General features: G+C 45.4%; 1 protein-coding gene across 5 annotated transcripts in view; it reads right to left on the reverse strand.

Moving 5' to 3' along the window:
- The window catches only part of LOC143764925 (NACHT, LRR and PYD domains-containing protein 3-like), a 178,414-nt gene extending 161,280 nt beyond the window's left edge, over positions 1-17,134 (reverse strand). For 3 of the 5 annotated variants that reach the window (XM_077251042.1, XM_077251039.1, XM_077251041.1), the window contains exon 1: positions 16,876-17,132. The gene's annotated coding sequence lies outside the window, so the exon portion shown is untranslated. Of the gene's footprint in view, positions 1-16,875 lie in introns of all 5 variants that reach the window. The other 2 variants (XM_077251044.1, XM_077251043.1) reach the window with 1 other exon arrangement.
- Between the last annotated feature and the right edge of the window lie 669 nt (positions 17,135-17,803).

A 17,803-nucleotide genomic window follows, 5' to 3' on the forward strand; every position in this document is an offset into this window, starting at 1 on the left:
TCTGAACAGCCCGGGGCCCTGGTTACCCTTAATCCACCCCTGATGTAAACCATGTCGTCTATCCTGTCGGCTCCTGCAGTGATTTTACAGAAGCAGACATAAATTACCAGCTATTCTTCTATCTCTCTATGAAATATAAAGACATATATATATGTGTGTGTCACTGACATGTGTAATGACACTGGGGGTAAGCCTAGGGGGCGCTAGCAGGGGACACAGTCCTGCATACAGGGAGTGGAGAGACCGTGGAGTGCAGTGCACACAGGACCTGAGCCTCACCGATCACGTGATCCCAAGAGAGACGATGGGGGTGGAACTACCATGCGAGAGGACAGGGAGCCGGCCAATGGCGCAGAACACAGGGCACAAGACGATAACGTAGTCAAAGGTGAGCCAAGGGTCAGAAGCCAGACAGGAGCAAGGTAACCAGGGGCAAGACAGAAGAGTAAACAGAGACTAGCCAAGGAGTCAGAGAACCAGGAAGGACAGAGCAGTACAGAGTGAAAGACAGAGGCAGTAGTTTAAGGGACAAACCGGGTCATACACATCAAAGCTTCACACACGCAGAAGCACAACAATTACAGATGAGTAACTAGGATCAGCTGCCACCAGCCCAGTAAACGGAAGTATAACCGACATCGGACCCAGGAACCATCAGCATTAAATAGCCATCCCTGAAGCCAAAGAGAGGCGAACTAACTTAACCCTGACCTGACCAGGACGGAGCAAGGACCATCACGTCCTGAGTCATGACAGTACCTTCCTCTCAACAGGGGCCACCAGACCCCCAGACCTCCCATGAAATCGGGCAGGAAAAGACCGTACCAGGCAATCGGCATGCACCGATCGGGCAGGAACCCAAGATCGGTCCTCCGGACCATACCCTTTCCAGTGCACAAGATACTGAAGGGTACGGCAGACCATCCGAGAATCCACGATGCGCTCCACCTCGTACTCCACCTGACCATCAACCAAAACAGATGGCGAAGAACCAAATGACCCGTCCTCAACAACCCTCAAAGGTTTCAACAGGGCCTTATGGAATACATTGGGGATCCTAAAAGACGATGGAAGACACAACCGAAACGCCAGTGGGTTAACTACTTCCGTGATCTCATAAGGGCCAATAAACTTAGGCCACAATTTTGCCAAAGGAACCTTAAGCTTAATGTTCCTAGTAGACAGCCATGCTTTAACCCCAACCTGGAGAGTAAGTCCCACAGCCCGTCTCCTTTCCATAAAAGCCTTGAACTTCCTCTGAGCCTCCCCAATATTCCTCTGGATCTCCCGCCATAACTCCCCCAACTGCCGTACTGCTACCCCAGCCCCAGGGCAACCGGAGTCCAAACAGGAAAACTCCCCGAAGTGTGGATTGAACCAGAAATTGCAGAAGAAAGGAGAGATGCCTGTGGAGTGATTAACACGGTTATTGAATGCAAACTCTGCTAATGGCAAGGTCTAACACCAATTATCCTGTCTGGAAGTGGAAAGACAGTGCAAAATTTGCTCCAACGACTGGTTGGTTCGTTCAGTCTGACCATTGGTCTCTGGATGGTATGCGGACGAAAAGGACAATACAGCACCCAGTTTATTGCAAAACGTCCTCCAAAACCTGGACACAAACTGCACTCCAAGATCAGACATAATACTCAAGGGCACACCATGCAAACAAACCCCATGCTGTACAAACAACCTGGACAAGGTCTCCACAGAAGGCAAAGCCGCCAAGGGTACGAAGTGTGCTTGTTTAGTTATCCTGTCCACCACAAACCATATGACAGTATTATCCTTGGAAGAGGAAAGATTGGTGGTAAAATCCATTGACATATGTGTCCATGGTCTATCAGGAACTGGCAAAGGCACCAATTCCCCGGCAGGTTATGAGAGCTCTTAGCACAGACACAAATTTCACAAGCAGACACAAACTCTTCACATCAGACGTAAGCGAAGACCACCAGAAAACCCTCACGACGGCCCCACAAGTAGCCGAGATCCCAGGATGTCCACTCAGAGCTAAATCATGGAACTCCTGATGAACCCTGAGGCGAAACTGAATTGGAACAAACAGTTCATCAACCGGTTTGGATGGGAGAGCTTGAGACTGAGCTTCTCGAATCTCCCGTTCCAACCCCGACGACACATCAGCCACCACCACCCCAAGTTGAAGAATGAAGGATGGAGGTTCGAGGGGGAGAAACCAGATCTAGACTCCAGGACAAGGCATTGACCTTTACATTCTTAGATCCTGGAAGAAAAGTTATCAAGAATTGGTGGAACCGGGAAAAAAAAATGACCATCTAGCCTGCTTTGGGGTCAACCTTTTACCAGACTCAATGTAAGCCAGGTTCTTGTGATCAGTAACCACCATAATGGGATGAGCCGCCCCCTCCAAAAAATTGCCTCCATTCCTCAAAACCCAACTTAACCGCCAGCAATTCCTGACTGCCCACATCATAATTTCTTTCTGCCAGTGAGAACTTCTTAGGGAAGAAGGCACATGGTCTCAGATTAGTCAAAGTGGCGGGCCTCTGGATAACACCGCCCCCACCCCCACCTTTGAGGCATCAACCTCTACCACAAAGGGTTCAGATGGATCTGGTTGAAACAGAACCGGGGCAGTCATGAAACATTTTTTCAAAGATAGAAGCGCCGCTACCACTGAGGCTGACAAGTTCTTAACATCAGCCCCTTTTTGCGTCAAATCGGTGAAGGGCTTGACCACTTGTGAGAACCCCTTAATAAACCTATTGGCGAATCCCAAGAAGAGCTGAAGACCCTTCAGGTCAAGGGGCTGCACCCAATATCCAATGGCCTGAACTTTCTTGGGATCCATAAGGAATCCTTCACCAGAGACAATGAACTCCAAAAAAGACAGATCCTGGACAAAAAATGACCATTTCTCTAAATTAGAGAAGAGCTGGTTCTCCCTGAGTTTCTGGAGAACTGCCTGAAGATGACCAATATGGGCTTGTTTATCAGATGAATAAACCAGAATATCATCTAAGTATATAACCACAACCACCCGATGAAATCAGAGAACACATAATTGATAAAGTTCTGGAAGACCACAGGAGCATTGGTCAAACCAAACGGCATAACAAGATTTTCGAACAACCCTTCAGAGGTGAGAAACGCAGACTTCCACTCATCCCCCTCTCGTACGCGGATTAGGTTATATGCCCCCCACAAGTCCAGCTTGGAAAACTATTTGGCCCCAGACAATTGATTACACAAATCGGGAATGAGTCGAAGGGAATATGTGTTTCTTACGGTAATCTTACTTAGTTCCTGAAAGTTAAGGCATGGGTGGAGACCACCGTCTTTTTTTTTACAAAAAAAAATCCTGCAGCAACAGGAGACACAGAAGGGCAGATATGTCCCTTGTGGAGACTCTCAAATATATATTCCTTCATAGCGGCCCGCTCAGGACCAGACAGGTTGAACAATTGGGCCTTAGGCAATTTGGCCCCTGGAATCAGGTCGATGGCACAATCAAAAGGGTGGTGCGGTGGTAACCCCTTGGCCTGACTTTCGGAGAACCCATCCTCAAAGTCCTTCAGGTACTCCGGAATACCTTCCAGACCAACGGACAACACAGATGCAGAAATCAGACATTTATTTTCACAATTCGGCCTCCATTTGACAATCTCCCGGGCCTCCCAGTCAATGACTGGATTATAGAAGATATAGTACACCGCACACTCTACAAGTATTTTGCAACAGTGGAAATTTTATTTAAAGAAACAACTATGCGATGTGAAAGCGACCAGAAGCAATAATGACGTTTCGGCCCTACCAGAGCCTTAATCATACAATCGCTTATTAACGCAGAGGAGAGAGGATAAGAATCCTTGTAGGAAGAGGTATACACTTAAGTGCCAGATTGCTGAGGGCATACAGAAGTATAGGGTGCCTTGTTGAGAGGGTCTTGTGTATAAGGTTGCTGAGCGGCGCTCCCGCGCCCTGCTGTCAGGATCCTGACAGCAGGGCGCGGGAGCGCCGCTCAGCAACCTTATACACAAGACCCTCTCAACATACTTCTGTATGCCCTCAGCAATCTGGCACTTAAGTGTATACCTCTTCCTACAAGGATTCTTATCCTCTCTCCTCTGCGTTAATAAGCGATTGTATGATTAAGGCTCTGGTAGGGCCGAAACGTCATTATTGCTTCTGGTCGCTTTCACATCGCATAGTTGTTTCTTTAAATAAAATTTCCACTGTTGCAAAATACTTGTAGAGTGTGCGGTGTACTATATCTTCTATGTACACGGGGCTCCTTACAGCCCACTGCACCTGCACCTCGCTCCCCCATCATCCTGAGTGCGCGCCAATTTTCTTTAATGACTGGATTATGACATTGCAACTAAGGGAATCCCAAAACCAACCAGGCAAGGAGGTTGTCCAGAATGAAGCAGGCTGTATGCTCCACCTTAAGGATGAATTCCTTAGTACCGGAATGGATCCTGTCCTTGATAAAAGGTGTAGAGTCAATAGCCACAAACTTCATGGGTTTCTCCAACCTGACTGTCCCTATCTCACAATGGGCCACCAATTTCGAGTCAATCAAATTTACTGAAGATTCACAATCCACAAAAGTAGAAGAAAAAAAGCAATTGTTCACACCAACTTCCACTTTTAGTAATAACTTGAAGACTGAGGAAAAAAGGACCTGAGGATCTGGGTAATCTCCATGGCAGCTACCCAGACCTAGGCGTTTCCAGAGACCTTGGAAACTGGCGGACAGGAGGGACAGTCCTTTCTCCAATGGCCCAGAGATCCACAGTAAAAGCAGAGTTTGTTTTCCTTTCGATGTCTCCTCTCTCTTTCTTTCAAAGAGACAGACCCCACCTCCATGGGCTCAACTGATGGTGAAGGTTCAGGTTTAACTGGCAACAACAAAGCCTCACGTTGCATCACTCCTCTCTCCCACACCCTGCAGTCCATACAGGTGGCCTGTGTCATGGCCTCCTCCAGAGAGTTGGGTGGTGGATGTAGGGCCATGCATCCTTTAAATGCTTGCATAGACCCCTACGGAAAAGCCCTCTGAGTGCTGAGTCTTTCCAAGACACTGCTGGTGCCCATCGCCTAACAGTACCACTCAGCAGAGAGTTTTCCCTGGGTGAGACCCATGATCATGTCCTCAGCCAATCTCACTCGATCGGGTTCATCGTAAATCAGACCCAGAGACGCAAAGAACCGATCAACAGACAATCTCTCGGGGAGGTGGGGGGTAAGGAGAAAGCCTTAGGGTACCTTTACACAGTGCAATTTTGATCGCTACGACGGCACGATTTGTGACGTTCCAGCGATGCATTTACGATATCGTTGTGTCTGACACGCTACTGCGATCCGGATCAACGCTGAGAATCGTACGTCGTAGCAGATCGTTTGAAACTTTCTTTCGTCGTCTAGTGTCCCGCTGTGGCGGCATGATTGCATCGTGTGACACAGGTTGTATACGATGTGCGCACAGTAACCAACGGCTTCTACATCGCAAATACGTCATGAAATTATCGCTCCAGCGCTGTGTATTGCAACGTGTGACCGCAGTCTACGACGCTGGAGCGATAATCATACGACGCTGCAACGTCACGAATCGTGCCGTCGTAGCGATCAAAATTGCACTGTGTAAAGGTACCCTAAGACTGTGGCCCCTCTCGTAAGAGAGATATCACTAATCCCACCTTCTGACTCTCATCACCCGAGGACCGAGGGCGCAGGGAAAACAGTAATTTGCAACTCTCTCTAAACAGCCGGAATTTACTTTTATCCACAGAAAAGGTATCCAGAAGTTTGACAGAGAGTTAAAGAGAGGACAAGGAAACATCTGACACAGTACCATCGATATTGCCAGACAGAAAAGAGGCACCCCGAACAGAGTTAACAGTATCAGCGCCAACTCCCTTTGCACCTGTTGGTGAGAAGCGACCAAATCTCTTTGCTCAACAGACAGGTTCTGCCTCATTTCGGTCAGGTTAGCCACCTGATCTGACAAAGCACGGAGTGGGTCTATGACACACAGTAAATCACAAAGTCCCCGCAAAATGTCTGGGTCGGGAGTAATGTAATGACACTGGGAAAGTGTCACTGGGGGTAAGCCTAAGGGGCGCTAGTGCAGCGCCCCCACTGCCGCAGGGCCGAGGGGTACCCGGTACCGGGCCTCTGAGTCTCTGCTCTGGGGTTGTCACGGTGGCTAGGCCCGGTCCGTGACCCTGCCGAGGGGCGTGCGGTCCCTAGATAAGTATGAATGATGGTGGTGGTGAGGCTGTGGTGCGATGCAGTAAATAACGAGGACACCAGGTTGCAGTCTCTTTACCTCTTTACTGAAGATCTCTGGGTCCTCAGTCCGGAATCCGGATAACCAGGCTACGCAAGTCCGGCCGGTCCAATGGCACCTCCAGAGTTCTCTTAGCAGGTGGAAATCTGTGCCTTCCTTCTAGCGCTATGTGTTGCGGTCCTTCCCTGCTGTGCTTACAGAAAGTCCCCACAACTGTTGTGTCTGTTTCTTAAGTTCCCTCACAACTCGATTAGATGATGTTCTGCTAATCCTCCGTCCCTCCCTGGTGTTCTGGTTGGGACGGCACCCGTTTGACGGGTAGGCTCGGAGCTCTTCCGGGACCCTAGAGTCGCCCCTCTCCACAAGTTGCCCCCCAAGACTGCATAGGTGATTTAAGTTAGACAGCCCGCCTTAGACTGACTGCCCTGCCGCTGTTTAGAGTATTGCTTGAAGCTGGATGTTGAGATACCCTCTCGGCGTTCCGGCCACCGGTAGTGCGCCTCAGTAGGGTGTTGCTTCGGTCTTACAGCACGACCCCTACTGGTATTCTCCTATTGCTTGATCTCGTTTCTCACTCAGCACAATCTATCTCGCTTCTGGTCCTTCCTTGGGCACCGCCGCTATCCTGAGCAGGCACGGTCCCGTTACGTTCGTTCAAGTTGCCAAGCCTCTGTCAGGATCCCACCCCTGACAGAGACCCTACTGTATCTTCCCCACAACACCCTCTGCCACAAGGTGTTGCCTGGTTCCAACCCAGTCAGCTTTCTGATCTAACTTCCTGCCTGACCCCTTAGCTCCCCCCGGAGGCCCGATTGTGAAATGTATTGGTGTCTGTGATACCTGATCAGATGAACTCCTTCAGTGCCATCAGACGCACCATAGCTCCCCTTAGTGGCGGAGCCACAGTACTGCAACGACCAGGACTCTGGGGCGCTGCACTAGCAGGGGACACAGGCCTGCACACAGGGAGTGGAAAGACCATGGAGCGCCGTGCGCACAGGGCCTGAGTCTCACTGATCATGTGATACCAGGAGAGATGATGGGGCGGAACTACCACGCGAGAGGACGGGGAGCCAGCCAATGGCGCAGAATACAGGGCACAAGATGATAATGTAGACAAAGGTGAGCCGAGGGTCAGAAGCCAGACGGGAGCGAGATAGAAGAGTAAACAGAGAATAGGCAAGGGGTCAGAGAACCAGGAAGGACGGAGCAGTACAGAGTGAAAGACAGAGGCAGTAGTTTAAGGGACAAACCGGGTCATACATAGTAAAGCTTCACACATGCAGAGGCACAACGATTACAGATGAGTAACCAGGGTCATCTACCACTAGACGAGTAAACGGAAGTATACCCGACCTAGGAACTACCAGCATTAAATAGCCACCCCAGAAGCTAAAGAGAGGCGAACTAACTTAACCCTGACCTGACCACGACAGAGCAAGAACCACCCTGTCCTGAGTCATGACAACATATATACAGTATATACAGTGGGTATGGAAAGTATTCAGACCCCTTTAAATTTTTCACTCTGATTCATTGCAGCCATTTGGTAAATTAAAAAAAGTTCATTGGTATTCTCATTAATGTACACTCTGCACCCCATCTTGACTTAAAAAAATGGAAATGTAGTAATTTTTGCAAATTTATTAAAAAAGAAAAACTAAAATATCACATGGTCATAAGTATTCAGACCCTTTGCTCAGTATTCAGTAGAAGCACCCTTTTGAGCTAGTACAGCCATGAGTCTTCTTGGGAATGATGCAACAAGTTTTTCACACTTGGATTTGGGGATCCTCTGCCATTCTTCCTTGCAGATCCTCTCAAATTCTGTCCGGTTGGATGGTGAACGTTGGTGGACAGCCATTTTCAGGTCTCTCCAAAGATGAACAATTGGGTTTAGGTCAGGGCTCTGGCTGGGCCAGTCAAGAATGGTCACAGAGTTGTTCTGAAGCCACTACTTTGTTATTTTAGCTGTGTGCTTAGGGTCATTGTCTTGTTGGAAGGTGAACCTTTGGCCAAGTCTGAGGTCCAGAGCACTCTGGAAGAGGTTTTCTTCCAGGAAATATCTGTACTTGGCTGCATACATGTTTCCTTCAATGACAACCAGTCATCCTGTCCCTGCAGCTGAAAAACACCCCCATAGTATGATGCTGCCAGCACCATGTTTCACTGTTGGGATTGTTTTGGGCAGGTGATGAGCAGTGCCTCATTTTCTCCACACATACCGCTTAGAATTATCACCAAAAAGGTTTATCTTCCTCTCATCAGACCAGAGAATCTTATTTCTCATAGTCTGGGAGTCTTTCATTTGTTTGCCTAGCAAACTCTATGTGAGCTTTCATATGTCTTGCACTGAGTAGAGGCTTCTGTAGGGCCACTCTGCCATAAAGGCCCCACTGGTGGAGGGCTGCAGTGATAGTTGACTTTGTGGAACTTTCTCCCATCTCCCTACTGCATCTCTCGAGCTCAGCCACAGTGATCTTGGGGTTCTTCTTTACCTCTCTCACCAAGGCTCTTCTCCCACGATTGCTCAGTTTGACTGGATGGCCAGGTCTAGGAAGACTTCTGGTGGTCCCAAACTTCTTCTATTTAAGGATTATGGAGGCCACTGTACTCTTAGGAACCTTGAGTACTGCAAAAATTCTTTTGTAATCTTGGCGAGATCTGTGCCTTGCCACAATTCTGTCTCTGAGCTCCTTGGCCAGTTCCTTTGACCTCATGATTCTCATTTGGTCTGACATGCACTGTGAGCTTTGAGGTCTTATATAGACAGGTGTGTGCCTTTCCAAATCAAGTCCTATCAGTTAATTAAAAACAGCTGGCCTCCAGTGAAGGAGTATAACCATCTCAAGGAAGATCACAAGGAAATGGACAGCATGTGACTTAAATATGAGTGTCTGAGCAAAGGGTCTGAATACTTATGACCAAGTGATATTTCAGTTTTTCATTTTTAATAAATTTGAAAAAAATGCTACATTTCTGGTTTTGTTAGGCAAGATGGGGTGCAGAGTGTACATTAATGAGAAAAAAATATGACTTTTTTTGAATTTACCAAATGGCTGCAATGAAACAAAGAGTGAACAATTTAAAGGGGTCTGAATACTTTCCGTACCCACTGAATATATACATCTATTCTATGTGTATATATCTATTCTATTCTAACCTGTCAGTGTGATTTTACTGTACCCGCATAATAATTGCCAACTTTTCTTCTATCTATCAATCTATCTACAGCTCTGGCAAAAATTTAGAGACAACTTGCACAGTTTCATAAAAATCAGCTTCTCTACATGTCTGACAGTGTCAGTTGAATTCCAAGCAGAGTACACCTCATTCTACTTAATGTGCTTCAGATTAGGTGATCACCTGAACCACATCTTATTTAATGAAGGAAAGTATTAAAAACACTTCTGTGGTGTTCACAATCCTCTTGCAATAGGACAAGCTGGATGGCAAAACAAGTGTTAGTAATATCTGTTATGATCCGGTGGCCTAGAAGCCGCATGAGACCTTCTCTGGAGAAGGTGGAACCTGTACTGACCGCAACCCTAAACTGACACCGCAAGTAGAAGTAGCCGTGGGGTGTACCTAACACATCCTAGACACCTCGACACAGCCGGAGGACTAAATAACCCTATAGATAGAAATGGGAATTCTATCTTGCCTCAGAGCAGAAACCCCAAAGGATAGTCAGCCCCCCACAAATATTGACGGTGAATATTAGAGTAAAGACACACACAGACTGAAAACAGGATTTAGCAAAAGAGGCACTTCTAGCTAAATAGTAAAGGATAGGACAGAGTACTAAGCGGTCAGTATTAAAACCCTGAAAATATCCACTGCAGAAAATACAAAAATTCCACATCTAACTAAAGACATAGAATGTATATCTGCATCTCCAGAGAATCCAGCATGACTGAAAAAATCCAAACAAGTCTAAGCTGGACAAGAAAAAACAATGAATTGTTCTGAACTGAAAAGCGCTGCAGGGAAATAAACCAGACACTTATCTTGGCTGAATTGGCAGCAGAGCAGAAGAAACCAGACAGAGATGTAAACCCTGTAAATACCTAGTAGAGCTGCAATAAACAGAAACACCTGCCCTGGATTACAACCCAGAGACAACTGCGCTACCACCAACAACCACCGGAGGGAACCCAAGAGCAAAATTCACAACAGTACCCCCCCCTTGAAGAGGGGTCACCGAACCCTCACCAGAGCCCCCAGGCCGATCAGGACGAGCCAGATGAAAGGCACAGACCAAATCGGCAGCATGGACATCAGAGGCAAAAACCCAAGAATTATCCTCCTGGCCATAACCCTTCCATTTGACAAGGTACTGAAGCCTCCGCCTCGAAAAGCGAGAATCCAAAATCTTCTCAACCACATACTCCAACTTCCCATCAACCAACACAGGGGCCGGAGGATCAACAGAGGGAACAACGGGCACCACATAAAGATCTATGGAAGACATTATGGATAGCAAAAGAGGCCGCAAGGGCCAATCGAAATGACACCGGATTAATAATCTCAGAAATCCTGTAAGGACCAATAAACCGAGGCTTAAACTTAGGGGAAGAAACCTTTATAGGAACATGACGGGAAGACAACCAGACCAGATCCCCAACCCGAAGCCGGGAACCAACACACCGACGACGGTTAGCAAAAAGCTGAGCCTCCTCCTGAGACAACACCAAATTGTCCACCACATGAGCCCAAATCTGCTGCAACCTGTCCACCACAGAATCCACACCAGGACAGTCAGAAGGCTCAACCTGCCCTGAAGAAAAACGAGGATGAAAACCAAAATTACAAAAGAAGGGTGAAACCAAGGTAGCCGAACTAGCCCGATTATTAAGGGCAAACTCGGCCAGAGGCAAGAAAGCCATCCAATCATCCTGATCAGCAGACACAAAGCATCTCAAATAAGTTTCCAAAGTCCGATTAGTTCGCTCGGTCTGGCCATTTGTCTGAGGATGAAATGCGGAGGAAAAAGACAAATCAATGCCCAGCCTAGCACGAAAGGCTCGCCAAAATCTAGAAACAAACTGGGAGCCTCTGTCGGACACAATATTCTCCGGAATACCATGCAAACGAACCACATGCTGAAAAAACAATGGAACCAAATCAGAAGAGGAAGGCAATTTAGGCAAAGGCACCAAATGGACCATCTTAAAGAACCGGTCACAAACCACCTAGATAACCGACATCCTCTGGGAAACCGGAAGATCTGAAATAAAATCCATAGAAATATGCGTCCAGGGCCTCTCAGGGACCGGCAAAGGCAAAAGCAACCCACTAGCACGGGAACAACAAGGCTTAGCCCGCGCACAAGTCCCACAGGACTGCACAAAAGAACGCACATCCCGCGACAAAGAAGGCCACCAAAAGGACCTACCAACCAAATCTCTGGTACCAAAAATACCAGGATGGCCAGCCAACACAGAACAATGAACCTCAGAATTCACTCTACTAGTCCATCTATCAGGAACAAACAGTTTCCCCACTGGACAGCGGTCAGGTTTGTCAGCCTGAAATTCCTGAAGAACCCGTCGTAAATCAGGGGAAATGGCAGAAAGGACCACCCCTTCTTTCAGAATGCCGACCGGTTCAAGGACCTCAGAAGAATCAGGCAAAAAACTCCTAGAGAGGGCATCAGCCTTAATATTCTTAGAACCCGGAAGATACGAGACCACGAAATCAAAACGGGAAAAGAAAAGGGACCATCGAGCCTGTCTAGGATTCAGCCACTTGGCAGACTCGAGGTAAATCAGATTTTTATGATCGGTCAAGACCACAATAAGGTGCTTAGCTCCCTCGAGCCAATGTCGCCATTCCTCAAACGCCCACTTCATAGCCAACAACTCCCGATTTCTGACATCATAATTGCGTTCAGCAGGCGAAAACTTACGGGAAAAGAAGGCACACGGTTTCATCAAGGAACCATCAGAATTCCTCTGAGACAAAACGGCCCCTGCCCCAATCTCAGAAGTGTCAACCTCAACCTGAAACGGAAGAGAAATATCCGGTTGACGCAACACCGGGGCAGAAGTAAATCGGCGTTTAAGCTCCTGAAAGGCAGAGACAGCTGCAGAGGACCAATTCGTCACATCAGCGCCCTTCTTCATCAAATCGGTCAAGGGTTTAACCACACTGGAGAAGTTAGCAATGAAACGGCGATAAAACAGCTGTTTCGCGGACACAGTGCTTCCACAGATCCCGATGTGTGCGCGAAACAGCTATCATCCTGTGGTCAACATGTTCTCCCTGTCCACATCGCACATGTCCTAATAAAGACTAATCTGTTTCATCGGGCTTGGTGAGTGCAAACCTTCTTTTTTTCTTTTTGTTCTGGATTTCATACACTTTTTTGGTTATGCACCTGAAGCGCCTATTTGTGGAGTAGATGGTATTGGTACTGGTGTAGCGGCATAGGGCACGCTGATAGGTGATCGCAATAGGCAGCGGTGCAGGTTTTTATCTTTTTTCTGGACAAGTGGGGAAACATCTCCATTTCACCCCAATAGAACCGTACTCTATACTCCCATATCTTGGCATATCTATACTTCCATATCTTGGCAAGGACCCCAGTCGTCCCAGCAGGGAGAGACTGTCTGAAACTGTAGTGATGAGGCTGATGGAACCATTCATGGACAAGGGCAGAACTGTAATCACGGACAATTTCTTTACATCATTGTCACTTGCACAACGACTGCTTAGCCAGAAAACCACTATCCTTGGCACAGTCAACAAGTCGCCGGGAAATTCCTCAATCCGCTAGACAGATGGACCGCACTGACTTCACCACTCAGGTGTTTTCAACCACTGGTGCCGCACTGACACTGTATGCACCCAAACGAAAGAAGGCCGTCTACATTCTCAGCAGCATGCACAGCGTGGTTGAGACTGAGGATACCAGCAAAAGGAAGCCAAACACGGTCACACAATACAACCACACAAAGTGCGGTGTGGATGTAATGGACCAAATGGTGTGGGAGTACAGCGTGCATGCAGGAACACGGAGATGGCCAGTCGCCGTGTTCTACAACATGATTGACATGGCAGCACTGAATGCTCATGTTCTTTATCAGGCATGCACTAGGGTGCAGGAGAGACGGGTGGACTTCCTGGTTGAGCTTGCAAAAGAGTTAGGTGGCTCTCATGTGACTGAAAAGAAGGCATGCAAGGAGAAACTCCTTCGGCAACAACCTTCCACACCCAGCCCTGGCAAAAGGGCGAAGTGTCAGGTCAACCATCGATGCACGAACAATTGTGCAACTGAGAAATGTGTTGACTGCTACAAATACACGTGTGGCAAATGTACCAGGGACATACCCAGGCAGGGCCAGGTATGTTCAGACAGTGCAGACAGACTGCTGAGTGAGTGCTGAAATGCTAGTCTCACAAGAAGGACATGCCACTCACACACACACACACGCAGCCCCCCACTGCAGCCTATTGTAAATACGTGTGGAATTGTTTTATTCCTTGTATTTTTTTATTATTTTTATAACAAAAATAAAAAGCATGGAAACAAATAACAGTTGTTCTTTTGTATATTTTTCACACTGAAATTTCAGTTCTCTTGTGCGATTTTCGCGCAATTTTTTTCGCTAGTATGCTTGAGGCCTTAGACACAAATGCTTCTGGTCATTACTCACAGCTGTACCTTGCTCTAAAATTTCTAATTCTCTATTTAAAATATATAAAAATGATTCATTGTTTCAGTGCTTTTTTGCTCAAATAAAACTAAACTAAATACAATATGTATAGTCTTTATATTATCAAATGCAATAAACTGAATACAACTAACTAGAAACTAAATGGCTAAACTCAATGGAAAACAACAACCTCCTGTGGTGCGACAGTAATGGCCTTAATTACAGAACAAAAGACGGTGATTAGAGGATGTTAGCTAAAATCCTTCAGGTCATTCGACCCGTCTCTGGGTTCCAAAGGTAGAAATGTTAAATGACCCCTCTCTGGGACACTAGTGTTAAACCAGTCTGCAAAATTAAACCAAGATTTTAGACATAGGTACCAATAAGGTAGTTCATTATACCCTATGAAATGTGCACTATTAAGCTGTGAAATTGAAACTAAGTCTAATGACATGCACACTGGTAGTCTGCTAGTAGGAACTAACTCCAACAACACGCGCATTAATAGCCTTGAAAGTTTAGAACAATGTCTTTTGGCTTGCGCAGTAACGACTAGTGAAATTAGAACAAAGTCCAATGACATGCGCGATAGTGTTACATATATATTTCCTGGCAGGGTTGAAGGACGCATGCGCAGAATCATCAGAGCTTTGATCTGATTAGGTACTGATGATGCACACACATAATAATAAGAATACCGCATTAATCATACTAAGTATGTAATTATACGCCTTTGAACTGCGATGATAGGATGGTGAATGTAGCTAATGGACAGCAGGGTCACCAATGATGCGCATTGGCACATGCGCGTGCGTATCTTTGACGCAATCTTATTGGATAGCAAGTAATTAATAGAAATACCAGTATCTGATGACATGGATGGTGTCTAATGTTGAGAAGAGGTATTGGGTATTCTACTTTTGAAGCTATAGTGCAGGAGATATATATAAATGGATTTATCCAATTATCGGCACCATTACCTGTTAGGTGACTTCTCATTGGTTGACAGTGAGAAATAAACAATACTTATTATCTTGGTTCCAATTGGATATGCTTAAGTGAACATTGGATTGATTTGAGCCAATGTTAATTAGCTTTAGTGGTTTTGCACACTCAATATTTAATAATTATCCTCTGAAGGCTACTCTAGCTAGTGGTCTCCAGCTATTAATTTAGGTAGGACAATTGTTAGCCAATAGGATAGTGATAGCTAATATAGGAATCTAAAAGAATCATCATACAGCAATACCACGTAAGTGTTTTTAATTAATATATAACATGTTTATTAAATAAATTCTAATAAAAATCAAGTTTTAATCACAATATCCATTAAATTGGGTCTATAACCCCTCAGTTGTTTGTTAATTATGATATGGTGCCCCAACAGATGGTATGCTGGACCACTATGACCATACACACACACACATTTTGATAGTCCTTACTGCTCCACCACACATAATATGATGACCCCACTGCCCCCAACACAAATGGTATGATGAAACCCAATACCCCCATACATTATAATGGGCCCCACTGCCCCCGCACATTATGATGGACATCGCTGCCCCTCTACACACACACACACAGTATGATGGACCCAACAGCTCCCCACATACACTCACACACAGTATCATGAACCCCACAGCCCGTACACATACAGTGTTATGGATCTCACAGGCCCCTACACAGTATGATGGCTCTCAGAGCCCCCACACACAGTATAATGGACCCAATGGTCATCTTTTCTCCCCACATATAGTATGATGGACCTCACTGTCCCTAACATGCAGTGTTATCCTTTTACAACTATGCTGACTTGATCTGTTCACAGTATGGACTGAGGCTCCACCCAGCAGGCGTGATCTAATGACATCATCACGCCTGCTACGCTGACATTGAGTTGCACAGGGTAAATGGTAGAAGAGGGAGTAAGATTGTATTCATTGGTATGTGCATGCACTGTATATGTATAGGCACGGGGAACATGTATGAAGCTGACTCAAGGTTCTATGAGACCCTATCAGGTTGATTAATTCTATTTGAAAAATCTTTTTGACAGTGAGGGTGATCAATGAGTGGAACAGGCTGCCACGAAAGGTGGTGCATTCTCCTCCAATGCAAGCTTTCAGAGACTGGATAGACATCTCTCTGGTTTAGTGAATCCTGCTTTGAGCAGGTGGTTGGACACGATGACCCTTGAGGTTCGTTTCAACTCTAACATTCTATGATTCTATCAGGTTGGGGAAAATGGCTGCCCTCTAATGCTGTACATAACCATGAGATATTTTTCTGATGACCACTGGAGGATCCAAATAGATTTTCTGTGGTTAACTGACTATCTAATACCTTTGGTAGATACACACAATTTGCCACAGAGGTTACTAAAATAAATTAGATTTGCGATGACTACCAATTAATTCTAAAATTGATCTGATCGTTTGGTCAGCAGCTACCCGACATGCATATGCTCCTTTAAGGATGGGTGGAGGAAACTGCTGCCAAACTTGACTTTTGCAGAGAGAATATAAGGACTTGTTGGGCGATATTTCCTAATACACATTAGCTGGCAGCTAAACCCATCCATCAAAATTTCCATTGAGTTAACCTTACTGTTTCCAAAACAATGCAATGTAATGTAAGCTGTGATAGTGGCAGGATTACCATTTGATTTTATTTATTCCAGTGATAAAAGGTACATGAAATTATTACATAATAAAGCCTATTTTCTGTTTATATGAGGTAACAGAAGAACATTTACTAAAACTGAAATCTGACAGCACACAATACAGGAACACCGTCCATGTATTGTGTTAGTAACCCATTAACATTCATATGGGCAGCCCATGATCTGTAAGATAATATCCAGAGTATACCTTCATGTAGACAATATATTGTATTACATAAAATATCAAGCATTATATAATCAAGAAGACCAACCTTTGATGGTTTCTTTATATCAATCTGGAGGCAGACAATCTATGCCTATATCTGACCATATCCAGGAATATGTCAAGTCCCATTACAGCTCAGGAAAAGGAAACTTCTGATCTGAAAAAAGTCTTAGTCTGTGTGTCAGACTTTGTAACACAGATCATAATAAGCGTCTTCCTCTTTAATGAGTCATCAGCAAAATCTGCGACATTGCGGTTTTACTGTGATAACCCCAGCACAAAGATGAGAAATGAGTTGCAGAAAGGTTTCTGGAGATAAACCAGTCAATAACTTAGACATGGGGAACTGACATCAGAGACCACCGAAAGTAAAAACAAACTAGCGGCAATGCTGAGAAGATGCTATAGTGTCTCCTCTTATCTTTTTTAGTATATAAAAAAAAATATATTAACATTTTTAGAGCAATGACAACATGAGCATCAAGAGCATAAATATGAATAAATCCACGAACTGGGAGGAAAAAAAAATAGCACAATAATATCCCTAAGTTTGGAAGCTATAATGCTTGGATCAGAAGAGCCACGGCGTGAATTGTGATCCATGTTTGGACCGATTTGCACGAACGTCTTAAGCGTGTCATCATTTGTGGTTTTCGAGGTCACTTTTCTTTTAGTCTTGAGATATTCGCTGACGTTTACTGCACCAAATTAATCAAAATTATGCACGTGAACTTGGCACAATCAACCATTTTTGAGAATTTTTGTGCAAAATGTCACATTTACTTCAAAGCGTTGCAAAGTATGAAACTTGAATAAACATGCATAAAACTACACCTGGGGGGGAACCTGATTACAATTGCACCATTTTTACGAATTTAATTTACAGGAGGACAATGAGTCAATAAAATATACCAACAATATTTTTATAAATCTAACAATTGTTTTTATTTAGTAACACAAGATACAACCATTTT

This window comes from Ranitomeya variabilis, chromosome 4 (assembly GCF_051348905.1).
Source record: "Ranitomeya variabilis isolate aRanVar5 chromosome 4, aRanVar5.hap1, whole genome shotgun sequence".
Lineage (NCBI taxonomy): Eukaryota > Metazoa > Chordata > Amphibia > Anura > Dendrobatidae > Ranitomeya > Ranitomeya variabilis.